Here is a 13,462-nt window from a genome sequence, read left to right as displayed (position 1 = left end):
AAGGTATGAGGCAGCTGAAAGGAAACTATAGACCTGTTAGCCTGACATCAGTGGTTGGGAAGTTGTTGGAATCGTTTGTTAAGGATGAGATTACAGAGTACCTGGAGGCACATGACAGGATAGACCAAAGCCAGCATGGTTTCCTGAAAGGAAAATCCTGCCTGACAAACCTACAGCAAATTTTTCAGAAAATTCCAAGCAGGATAGACAAAGGAGAAGCAGTAGATGTGGTGTACTTGGATTTTCAGAAGGCCTTTGACAAGGTGCCACACATGAAGCTGCTTAGCAAGATAAGAACCCATGGAATTACAGGGCAGTTACTAGCATGGGTGGAGCATTGGCTGATTGGCAGAAAACAGAGAATGGGAATAAAGGGATCCCATTCTGGCTGGCTTCCGGTTACCACTGGAGTTCCACAGGGGTCGGTGTTGGGACCGCTGCTTTTTAAGATACATGTCAATGATTTGGACTATGGGATTAATGGATTTGTGGCTAAATTTGCCGATGATACAAAGATAGGTGGAGAAGCGGGTAGTGTTGAGGAACCAGAGAGCCTACAGAGAGACTTAGATAGTTTAGGGGAATGGGCAAAGAAGTGGCAAATGAAATACAATGTTGGAAAGTGGATGGTCATGCACTTTTGTGGAAGAAATAAATGTGCAGACTATTATTTAGATAAGGAGAAAATTCAAAATGCAGAGATGCAAAGGGACTTGAGAGTCCTTGTGCAGGATACCCTAAAGATCAACCTCCAGGCTGAGTCGGTGGTGAAGAACGTAATGCAATGTTGGCATTCATTTCTAGAGGTATAGAATACAAGAGCAGGGATGTGATGTTGAGGCTTTAAAAGGCACTTGTGAGACCACACTTGGCGTATTGTGTGCAGTATTGGGATCCTTATTTTAGAAAGGATATACTGACATTGGAGAGGGTTCAGAGAAGATTCGCGAGAATGATTCCAGGAATGAAAGAGTTATCATACGAGGAACATCTGGCGGCTCTTGGGCTGTATTCCCTGGAGTTCAGGAGAATGAGGGGGGTCTCATAGAAACATTCCAAATGTTAAGAGACCTGAACAGATTAGATACGGCAAAGTTTTTTCCCATGGTAGGGGAATCTAGGACAAGAGAGCACAATTTCAGGATTGAAGGACATCCATTTAGAACAGAGATGCGGAGAAATTACTTTAGTCAGAGGGTGATAAATCTGTGGAATTTGGTGCCATGAGCAGCTGTGGAGGCCAAGTCATTGGGTGTATTTAAGGTAGAAATAGACAGGTTCTTGATTATCCAGGGCATCAAAGGGTACGGGGAGAAGGCAGGGGAGCGGAGATGACTGGAAGAACTGGATCAGCCCATGATTGAATGGCGGAGCAGATTCGATGGGCTGAATGGCCTACTTCTGATCCTGTATCTTATGAAACTTAAGGTCTTAATAATAGTCCAATATCTTTCCAACCATTGAAGTTAGGCTAACTGGCTTATAATTTCCTGCCTTCTGCCTCCTTCCTGTTTTAAAGAGTTAAGTGACATATGCAGTTTTCCAATTCTCTTGAACTACTCCAGAATCGAGTGATTCTTTAAAGATCATTACTAATGGCTGTGCAATCTCTTCAGCTACCCCTTTCAGTACCCTGGGGTGTAGTCCATCTGGCCCAGGTGACTTCACCTACTTTCAGACCCTTCAGTTTCCCAAGCACCTTCTGCTTTGTAATACGAGGCTCACTTCTGCCTGCTGATACTCTTGAATTTCTGGCATTCTACTAGTTCCTCCTTATGGCTTTTTCAGTTACCTTCTGTTGATTTTTAAAAGCTTCCCAATCCTCTACCTTTACGCTAATTTTTGCTGTATTATTTCCCTCTCTTTTGCTTCTATGCTGTCTTTGACTTCCCTTGTCAGCCATGGCTGCATCCTCCCTTTAAAATTCTTATTCACCTCTGATGTGTCTATCTTGCTCCTTCTGAATTTCCCCCAGAAACTCCAGCCATTGCTGTTCTGCCATCATCCTTGCTGGTGACTTCCCCAGTCAACTTTGGCCAGTTCCACTTGCTTTCCCATGCCTCTGTAATTCCCCTTACTCCACTGTAATACTGATACATCTGACTTAGCTTCTCCCCCTCAAACCACAGGGTGAATCCTACCAAATTATTATCACTGCCTCCTAAGGGCTCCTTTACCTTAAACTTACTAATCACCCAATCCAGAACTGTCTTTCCTCTAGTGCGTTCAACCACAAACTGCTCTAAAGAGCAATCTTGTAAGCATTCTACAAATTTCATCTCTTGGGATCCAGCACTAGCCTGATTTTCCAAATCTATCTGTGTATTGAAATTCCCTATAACTCTCGTAACATTAGCCTTTTTACATGCCTTTCCTAACTGACATTATAATTTGTATCCTTCTTTCTGGCTACTGTCTGGAGGCCTGTATAACTCCCATCGGGGTCTTTTTACCCTTGCAGTTTCTTAACTCAACCCATAAGCATTCGACATCCTCCAATCCTATGTCATCTCTTCCTTTCATTTCATTTTTTAAAACATCAAAGCCACCCCACCCTCTCTGCCTACCTGTCTGTCCTTTCAATACAATGTGTATCCTTGGATGTTAAGCTCCCAACTATGATTTTCTTTCTGCCATGACTCAGTGACGCTCACAATGTCATACCTGCCGATCTCTCACTGTGCTACAAGATCATCGAACCCATTCCCTATTATACATGCATTCAAATACAAAACATCCAGTCCTGTATTCATGACCCTTTTTAATTTTGCTCCCATGTTGCAGTTCAACTCATCCCACTGACTGAAATTTTGCCCCATCACCTGCCCATCCTTTCTCATAGTCATACTGCATCTATTTGTATACCACCTTCCCCATCCACAGCCCTATCACTTATCTCCCTATAATATTAGTTTAAACTCACCCCAACAGCTCTAGCAAACCAGCCCACAAGGATATTGGTCCTCCTCGGGTTCAGGTGTAATCCGTCCTTTTTATATAGGTCATACCTTCCCCAGAAGAGATCCCAATGATCCAGAAATCTGAAACCCTGCCCCCTGCACCAGTTCCTCAGCCACGCATTCATTTGCCAAATCATCCTATATGTACTCTCATTGGCGTGTGGCACATGTAGCAATCCAGAAGTTACTACCCTGGAGGTCCTATCCTATTCTGGTTTCTGACCCCTGAGTTTGTACTCCTTCCCCTCCCCCTACCTTCTTAGTCTGGCTTTTATCCCCTTTCTCTCCAGTGCTGGTGATGTGTCTTCGCCTGAAATGTCAACTGTCTACTCCCCTCCATCAAAGCGGCCTGATTTGCTGCGTTTCCCCCAGCACCTTGTGTGCATTGCTGAAGCTTTCCAGCATCTTTTGTGTACATGATTTGTTTAAACTTATTTTTTATTGCCAGTTTCAAAGTTCATTATAAATCTAGATAGAAATCACTGTTGTAACTGGAGAAATGCTTCAGGTGAGACATTAGTCATTGACCGTAGCCGGATTTAAAGGCCCTCTGAGAAAGAGTTATAACCTGGCTATTAGAATTCCCTTGAACAACACCACTATTAACTGGATATCACCAAAGAACTTGTTCTGTGAAAAATGGATACTATATAGCAGTAACTTGAAAGTAATTTGATTCTGTACAAGATCTGTTAGGATGTCCCTGGCAGACGAAATGAAGTGTTACACAAATTAAAAAGTGCAGGCAGAATTTATATTTCAGGCACCTGTTATTTGAAACTTGCTAAGATTTTTCACATTATTGGATTAAAAGGCAGGATGCAACCATATTCTACTTAGCATATAAATAAGGAATGTGCTAAACACAAGCAGATGAAAAGCTCCAACCTATGCAGTACTATCATTGTGTGAGCCATGACAAGCTTAGTAAATATTCAAGGAAACTGATAAAACAAGGTAATATAATTTATAAATCTATACCACCAAATATTCAAAAATCATCTCAGAACTCAGAAAATATACAATATAAGATATTCTATATTTTCCCTTCTAGCACCTGATATGATGAAGGAGAGATGCAAGCCATGAAACTGATCCCTCTCTGTAATCTATACGCTTACAATTCACCTCTGTGGCTAACTGGGTCTCCCTCTCACACTTTGTTAAGTAGCAGAAGTCCATGTGACTTTTTCCATAGAGTCATAGAACATAACACACAAATAGGCCCCTCAGCCCATCTAGTCGGTGCCGAACAATTAATCTGCCTGGTGCTATTAACCCGCACCTAGACCACACCCCTCCTGTCCATGTACCTATCCAAATTTCTCTTTCATTTTTTCAATCCAAAAATTAAACCCGCTTCCATAACCTGTACTGGCAGCATGTTCTACACTCTCACCACCTTCTGAGCAAAGAAGTTCTTCCTCATATTCCCCTCAAACATTTCACCTTTCACCCTTAACCCTGCTATGCACCGCCCTCTTTTTCTTAACTGGGGCCTCAAAAGCTCTCGAAATCCAAGGTTCCCTAAACCACTTATCCTTGCCTTTTATTCTGACAGGAACATACAAACTCAAATACTCCTCAAAACTTCACTTTTGAAGGCCTCCTACTTACTAAGTACACCTTTGCCAGAAAACAGCCTGTGTCAACCCACAGTTACCAGGTCCTTTCTGATATCAACAAACTTGGCCTTTCTCCAATTCAGAATCTCAACCTGAGGACCAGACCTACCTTTTCCATAATTACTTTGAAACTAATGGCATTATGATTACTAGATGCTAAGTGGTCCCCCACACAAACCTCCGTCACCTGCCCTGTCTCGTTCCCTAATAGGAGATCTAGTTGGGACCTCTATGTTCTTATTAAGGAAACTTTCCTGAACACATTCCATATTTGACAGATCTTTCCCATCCACTTCTCTTTCTACAGGGAGTCCGAGTCAGTATGTGGAAAATTGAAATCACCTACTATCACAATCTTATGCTTCTTACAGTCTGTGATCTAATAAATTGTTCTTGGGCTTCAAGCCGGGTCAGGTATCGATTATAACCGTCGTTCTGATGACAAACTCTGCCATCTTCTTCAGGGATGGTGCCCAGGCATGTCTAGATCCTTTTTCAGTCTGTGATCTCTCTACAAATTTGTTCCCCTAACTCCCGTGGACTGTTGGGTGGTTTATAATATAGTTCCATTAACATGGAACCTCTCTACCCATAAATCTTCACTAGATGAGCTCTCCAGTCTGAGCACTGCTGTGACATTTTCCCCTCTCCCTTTCATCCCTCCTGCACTACGTCTAAAACAATGGCACCCTGGAATATTGAGCTGTCATTCAGCCCCTCCTATAACTATGACTCACTAATGGCTACAATGCAACAATTCCATGTGCTGATCCCTGCCCTAATCTCATCCGTCTTTTTTACAATACTCCTTGCTTGAAGTAAATGCAGTTCAGAAGATAAGTCCCGCCATGCTCAACCTTTTGATTACTGACTTAACAACGTCTCCACAACCTGTTCCGTTGCTTCAGTTCCCATCCCCCTGCAACTTTAATTTTCCGATCTTCCAAAGTTCCTTAAATTACGGTCATAGCTTCTACTGTGTTCTCAGCTACTTTCTTTTATGACAAAGTAACTGAAAAATAAAAAGTTGGTGTTCTAAATGTCTAAGCCACATCTCAATCATAATCATAATGTCCGAGGTCACATTACGCAGAACCAGGCCTTCGACCCACCTTGCCCATGCCAAACACCAAGCATTCATCAATACTGATCCCATTTGCCAGTACTTAGTCCACAGTCTTCTAGGCCTTGATGACTTACGTTCCTGTCAAGATGCTTCTTAAATGTTGTGAAAGTATCTGCTTCCCCAGGTTTCTAGTTCCACTCAGTCTCTGGGTGGAGGAAAAGTCCTTTTCAGAACCCCTCTGAAACCTCTTACCCTCTACCTCAAACTTATGCCTTCTGGTTTTAATATATCTAGGCTATCCTGTCTGAGCTCCTCCACGTTTCATTTGCTTTTATTGGGTTGCCCATCAACCTTCTCCAGTCTTTAGCAACTCCAGCCTCTCCTCACAACTGAGGTGCACCATCCCAGGGAATATTGTGGTGAATCTCATCTCTGCCCTTTCCAGTATAACTACATCCTTCCTGCTACGTATGTGGCAACAGAATTGTTCACACTACATCAAATAACTATTGTTGTAACACAGTCTCCCTGTCAGCTAAAGGTAGGTAGGGCGTGATATTTACCTTCAGCTAATGAAGGCGAGAATCCCACATGCTTTCTTCACCACCTTATCCACCTGCACCGTAACCACCAGAGATCATTGGTCTCATTCACCAAGGTCCCTCTGTTCTACAGCATTTCCTGAGTCACCACTGTCATTTCAGGTGTTAACACACATAACATTTAGACTACATATACAATGGGACTGTATACAAAACAAAAGGATGCTCTGTTGTGTGAGCTGGATATCCTCTGGCCATCATTCTTGGTGGCACATATTAAATTGAATTAACTGAATTCCATGAAACTGACTTAGGGAAATGTTGTAGAAAGCACAGATGAAATTTACAAATTCAACCCTGGAAATTTTTGACGCAACAAGGAAATGCTGTGAGCATGTGAACAGTGTCTACAGGAAATACATTTAAGGAAATTTCCCCAAGCAGCGTTTTACTGAATTATTTATTGAGATACGTCGCAGAATATGCCCTTCCAGCCCTTCGAGCCGTGCTGCCCAGCAAGCCATGTTTTAATCCTAGCCTAATCACAGGACAATTCACAATGACCAATTAACCTACCAACCAAATGTGGGAGTAAATCAGAACACCCGGAGGAAACCCACACAGACACGGGGAATATATACAATCTCCTTACAGATAGCAGGGGATTCTGAATGGAGATCATGAGCGCCTTTGGGTCAGGAGGATGGGGGATGGGAGTGTAAGAACATTACTCGTGCTTGGTTTTGGAAGCACTTTTGACAAACGTCTATGGATACACGGTGGAGAGTATCCTTGCTGATTGCATTACTCTTCTTCTTTAGTTGTCCATCAAAATCTGATGACGACGTCCACTCCTTTAACGGTGAGATCTTTGATGATTATACAGTCCTATCCTGGACCCACAAACTCTGTTGCAGGTGGGACATGTATATGTGGTAATGGTGGTAGTGATGGCAACCATGGCTGCATTTCTCCTGGCTCCCTTCTGGTCCAACTCCAGAAAATGAACCCCGTCCCTACACAGCTGTCGCCAAGTGTTACGGTCAGCAGCAACATCCTCCAGGTCCTCGGGTCTGATCTTGCATTTCCTTAAAGCATTCTTCATCTGATCCTTATAGCGTTTCTTCGGCCCTCCAGCTGAGCGGCAACCATGATGTAGCTGGCCGTATAACACTCTGCGGGGTAGCCGACATGGGGGCATCCTTATCAAGTGCCCCAGTCACTGCAGCTGACGCTGGGTGATCGTGGCCTCAATACTTCTACAGCCCAGTATGGAAACACTTATGCTCAAGAATGGAAAAGGCCACAGAAAGCCTAGTTCATCAGGCAAAACCTTCTCCACCTCTGAGTACGCTTACGTGGAGCAATGCCACAAGAAAGCAGCATCCATCACCAAACACCACCTCTATCCAGGCCACATCCTCTTCTCACTGCTTCCATTGTGCAGCAAGTACAGAAGCCTTAGGTTCCAGACCACCAGGGTCAGGAACGGGTGTAGATAACTTCACTCACCACCTCTCTGAATTGATTCATCACCCTCAGACTCACTTTTGGGGATTCTTTACAACTCATGTTCTCAGTATTTTTTATTTGCACAGTTTGCCTTCTTCTGTGTACTGGGGGTGTTCATCAAACTTTGCCTGTTTATGAATAGATTTTAGTAAATTCTGTTGTATTTCCTTTTCTTCCATAAATGACTCCAAGAAAATGAATATCAAGGTATTATATGACCTTACTTTGAACTTTAACACCCAATGCAATTTCAGTCCAGTGAATTGCATGTCTTATGGAGCCAATTTGGGCTTTTCCCTTTCAAGTAAAGGAGGATGAGAGGAGACTTGATAGAAGTGTACAAGATGATAAAAGGTATAGATTGAGTTGATAGCTGGAGCCTTTTCCCAAAGCAGAAAATGGCTAATACAATGTCCTACCAAGGGTGGGAGTAGAAGCAGATACATTAGGGATACTTAAGAAACTCCTTGATAAGCACATGGATGATGGAAAAAATGGAGCCTATGTAGGAGGGAAGGGTTAGATTGATCCTTAGACTAGGCCAGAAAGTCAGCTCAACATCTTGGGCTGAAGGGCCTTATTACGTTTTATAATAAGACTGGAGAGCTGAACTATCTTCACAAAAGTTTCAACCACCTGGTAAATCCCATTGCAAAGGATTTAATCTCTGGAGAAGCTAGTAGACAACTCTAAATTACATCAAGCCTAAAGCTTCCCTGTCTGCAACTGTAGACAGCCTAGTTTTACCATGGAACATAAAATGATTCAATACCTGATTCACAAATTTTAAAAAAGTCACTACAGTAGTACAATTATACCTGAGGTAATTATCTGGCTTAAACTGCTGAACACAGAAGTCTAACAGTAGGCCTACATGGGCATTAGGGAGAGGAAATACTGTGAACAGTATTCCATACAGCAACTTCATAAACACCTGCATGCAAAGAATTAATTAGCAAGGACTAAGAGATCTTATTTAAGTACGCACAAAGACACATTTATCTTTTGTAACTTTGCTTATAAGTAGAGAGGAATTTTACACATGGTGTAACGTCTGGCAAGTGGCCAGTATTTTAAGCATCTTCTCAAGTTCTTGTGCGAGTGTGACATCTAAATAGGTCGAAATGAATTAGAGTTTAATTATCAGTGAAAGTCTCCCTTCAGCCTAGAACCAGTGCCCTCTTCATGTTCAGAATTCCAAATCAAATTTATTATCACAGACACACGTCATGAAATTTATTGTTTACTATCTAACCGAAACTTCTCTATTTAATAAGTAATTTCATTTTATATTTCTTGAAGATGTAGGCCATTTGGCCCATCAAGTCCCTGTCAGCCCTAAGATACCTATTGGACCCTTTCCCCATTCTCACATATCATTCAAATTCTTCTTAAAGATTGATTTTATTTGTCACATGTGCATTGAAACATACAGTGAAATGTGTAGTCCACATCCTGTAACGACACAGTCTGAGGGTGTGCACGCTGGGGCAATGTGTGCTGGAGAAATCCTCAAGTGTTGCCATGCTTCCAGTGCCAACAAAGCGTGCCCACAACTCACTAACCCGACCATCTTTGGAATATGAAAGGAACCCAGAGTATCTGGAAAACACCCACACGTTCATGGGGAAAACATACAAACCCCTGACAGACAGCGCTGGGAATTGAACCATGTTCTGATTGCTGGTGCTAAGAAACATTACATCAATCGCTACGCTATCATGTGATGGCACTACTTCTCCATCCATCCGATTGACTATTGAAATTGCCCCTAAACCACCAACCAGCACATCTTTGGGGGGAAGTGAGCAAACTGGAGCACCCAGGGGATACCCAAACAACAGGCAGAACTCGGACAGCACTCAGGATATGCTTATCTAGGAGTTTCTTAAACAAACCTAATGTGTCTGCCTCTACCAGCACCCCAGCAGGACATTCGACACAACCACCACTCTGTGTAATATAATAAAAATCTCCACTATACTTTATTCCAATCACAGGAAAATTATGCCCTCCTGTATTAGCCATTTCTCTCCTGGGAATAAGTTTTCTGGCTATCAACTCAATCTATGCCTCTTCCAGCCCTTCAAGCCATGCCACCCAGCAATTCCCTGATTTAATCTGAGCCTCATCACAGGGCATTTTACAATGGCCAATTAACAACTAACCAGTATGTTTTTGGACTGTGGGAGGAAATCGCGTCACCCGGAGGACACCCACACAGGAATGAACAAACTCCTTACAGACAACGGCGGGAACTGAACCAGGGTCACCTGTACTGTGAAACGTTGTGCTAACCACTACACCACCATGCCACCCCAATCTCTGGGGTAAGGGAGGAAACCAGAGCACCCATCCAGGCACAGGGAGAACGTGCAAGCCCGGCTCGGACAGCACTCATGATCATGATCAATCCAAGCTGCTGAAGCAATGAGTTGCCAATGCCGTCCACTCTTCTCCCTCCTGCCATTTGGGAAAAGGCACCGAAGCATTCGGGCTCTCATGACCAGACTGTGTAACAGTTTCTTCCCCCAAGCTATCAGACTCCTCAATACCCAGAGCCTGGACTGACACCTGACTAACCTATTGTCCTGTTTGTTATTTATTGTAATGCCTGCACTGTTTTTGTGCACTTTATGCAGTCCCGGGTAGGTCTGTAGTCTAGTGTAGTTGTTTTTTCTGTGTTTTTTTACATAGTTCAGTCTAGTTTTTGTACGGTGTCATGTAACACCATGGTCCTGAAAAACGTTGTCTCATTTTTACTATGTACTGACCAGCAGTTATGGTCGAAATGACAATAAAAGTGACTTGACTTGACACTGTGCCCAGTACTTGGTACTGTGTGCACCCCTTGTGTATTTTGAGGAAAAACAAGTTATGAAGCTGGTATCCTATTGGCAAGGTGCAGAACATGTAGACTAAACAATATCGCGCTCAGTTTCTTTATATAATCTCCAGATCTGTTTCATCCCCTTCTATCGTTGCCCCATCTTTTCCTTACCTCCCTTCCTTCTGTCCCATTTCACAACCAGAATTCACATATCACCCTTCATTATAATTATTCCTCTTGGCCCCCCACCCCCAATGCCTCCTGATTTGTGAGTAGTCCTCTCTCGGAGGGGTTCCCAACCTGGGGTCCACATACCCTTTGGTTAACGGTATAGCTCCATGGCATGAAACCCCTGCTCAAGACTGACTCCATTTATCACTATACTGCGAGCAGTCCAAGAAAGCTTGGTTCAGCCTGACCTTCTTGTAAGTGGAAACTACCCTGGGGAATTATCACTTGTGCTGAAAGCCTATCCTTCTTCGTTATAAATTATTACTGAGCTAATTTCTGGCTGCAGATCGGCACGGTGGTGACTCCACTGCAGTGATTGCAGAATGATTAATTCAATAATATATCGCTGCTGGGAGGGCAACGGACAACAAGTGCATAAATTCAGCTAAATCTTCAAGGACAGTTATTTTAAGACTATGGATTTTATTATTCCAGACAAAGAGAAGTTTGGACAGAAATATGGAAAAAAAGAGCTGGCAGTATTCTGCAGCAGGGAAGAACAATGTAATAAAACCAGCTACATCTTGATCTTAATGCTATCTGGCAACTAATCAGAAAATGCCTTGGACTTGGTTTTGATGCCCTCTGATTAAACAGCCTGATATTTCTCAGAGTCAAGCTTTAATCAACAACCACGGTCCCCTAAACTGCCAAGGAGCTTCTAATATTACATGACAAGCTACATCTGAGAGAAAGAAACAGATACCAGTTGTTGGACTGGGCCTCTCTATGATACCACAGCATGGAGAAAATCCCCACATATGAAACACAGAACAAACTTGTGAGGACAACCACAAACCTCAATTTTTTTTTAAGCACAAACAACACCATTTGCTTTTGTCATGACAGGATTATTTTGGAGCATTTCGTCAAAAGGCACCAATCCCAGGCAATGTTTTGCTGTACGTCCACTCTCAAATTACTGTTATATGTGGAAGGTGGGGCACCTATCAAAGTAGCTCCCAACTTAAATTTCAATAATATGAGATCAAGCAATTGAGCATGATGGTGAGACAATCGATTAACAGTGGGGTCTTTAATACAGTGGACAGAAACTAATCATAGATACAACTAGAATGTATAATTGGGAGAACAGATAAAGCAAAGGTCATAGAGTTGCTGAGTTACACAGTATGTACACTGGCCCCTTCAGGCCAACTTGTCCATAGCAACCGGGTGACGTAGTTCTAACTTCCAGAGTCTGGCCAATAACCCTCTACACCATGGGTTCCCCAACCTTTTATATGCCATGGACCCCCCCCCCCCATCATTAACCAAGGGGTCCGTGGACTCCAGGTTGGGAACCCCTGCACTCATCTAGACTGCTTTTAAATCTTGCCCATAATGTGGCAGCGCAGTAATGTAGCAGTTGGTGTAATGCTTTATAGCGCCAGCGATCAGGGTTCAATGTCTTTCTGTGAGGAGCTTGTATATTCTCCCCGTGACAGTATGGGTTTCACTCCAGGTCTCTGGTTTCCTCCCACGTTCCAAAGATGTACGGGTTAAGGTTAGTAAGTTGTGGGCATGCTGTATTGGCACTGGAAGCATGGTAACTCTAGCGGCCACATATTCGGACTATGTTGGTCATTGATGCAAACAACATATTTCACTGCACGTTTTGATTTACGTGTAATTAAGCTTCAATATGCCTGTCTCAAACACGACTTCTAGCAGCTCATTTCAAATATGCACCACCCTTTACTTGAAAAAGCTGTGCTTGCCACTGATCTTAAACCTGTAGTATGTCACTTGTTCTTTTTTCCACCCCTTTCTTGGGAAAAAATACTATGTGCTTTCACCCTTCTTTGCCTCTCATGACCTCATATACCTCTGTCAGGTCCCTCACTCTCCCATGCTCCAGGGAACAAATTGCAAGTCTACATAATCTCTCCTTGTAATTCAGGCCCCCAAGTTCAGGCAACATCCTGATAAATCTTTTCTGCATTCTTTCGAGTTTAATAACATCTTTCCTGCAAAAGAGTGATCAAAACTGCATTCAAAGGTGTACATGTTCAACAGATATATGCTTGCACCTGGGTGTCCTCAGAATAATGATGGAATGGCAGAGTAGACCCAATGGGCTGAATGGCCTAATTCTACTCCTACGTCTTATGGTCTAAACCAGAGGTTCCCAACATTTTTAATGATGTGGACCAACACCATTAAGCAAAGGGTCTGTGAACCCCAGGTTGGTAATGCTTGGTCTAAACAATTCAATTAACCGTCCTTTGCTACTCTCCATAGAGGATGCGGATGTACCTTCATTTCAACTTGCTCTATAGATGTACTGTGGAGAGCATTCTGACAGGCTGCATCACTATCTGGTATGGGGGGAGGGGTGGCTACTGCATAGGATGGAAAGAAGCTGCAGAGGGTTGTAAATTTAGTCAGCTCCATCTTGGGTACTAGCCTACAAAGTACCCAGGACATCTTCAAGGAGCGGTGTCTCAGAAAGGCAGCATCCAACATTAGGAACTGCCAGCACCCAGGGCATGCCCTTTTCTTACTGTTACACTGTTACCATCAGGTAGGAAATACAGAAGCCTGAAGGCTCACATTCAGCGATTCAGGAACAGCTTCTTCCCCTCTGACAGCCAATTCCTAAATGGACATTGAACCCGTGAAAACTACCACTTTTTAATTATATATTATTTCTGTTTTTTGCATGATTTTAATCTATTCAATATACATATACT

At 43.0% G+C, this 13,462-nt stretch overlaps 1 protein-coding gene across 1 annotated transcript in view; it reads right to left on the bottom strand.

The window, feature by feature from the left end:
- Positions 1-13,462, bottom strand: part of LOC140734249 (transmembrane protein 164-like) — a 152,289-nt gene that overhangs the window by 16,335 nt on the left and 122,492 nt on the right. The window lies entirely within an intron of this gene.

The sequence above is a fragment of the Hemitrygon akajei genome, chromosome 10 (assembly GCF_048418815.1).
Source record: "Hemitrygon akajei chromosome 10, sHemAka1.3, whole genome shotgun sequence".
Taxonomy (NCBI): Eukaryota; Metazoa; Chordata; class Chondrichthyes; order Myliobatiformes; family Dasyatidae; genus Hemitrygon; species Hemitrygon akajei.
This window is presented reverse-complemented; position numbering and strand designations above follow the sequence as displayed.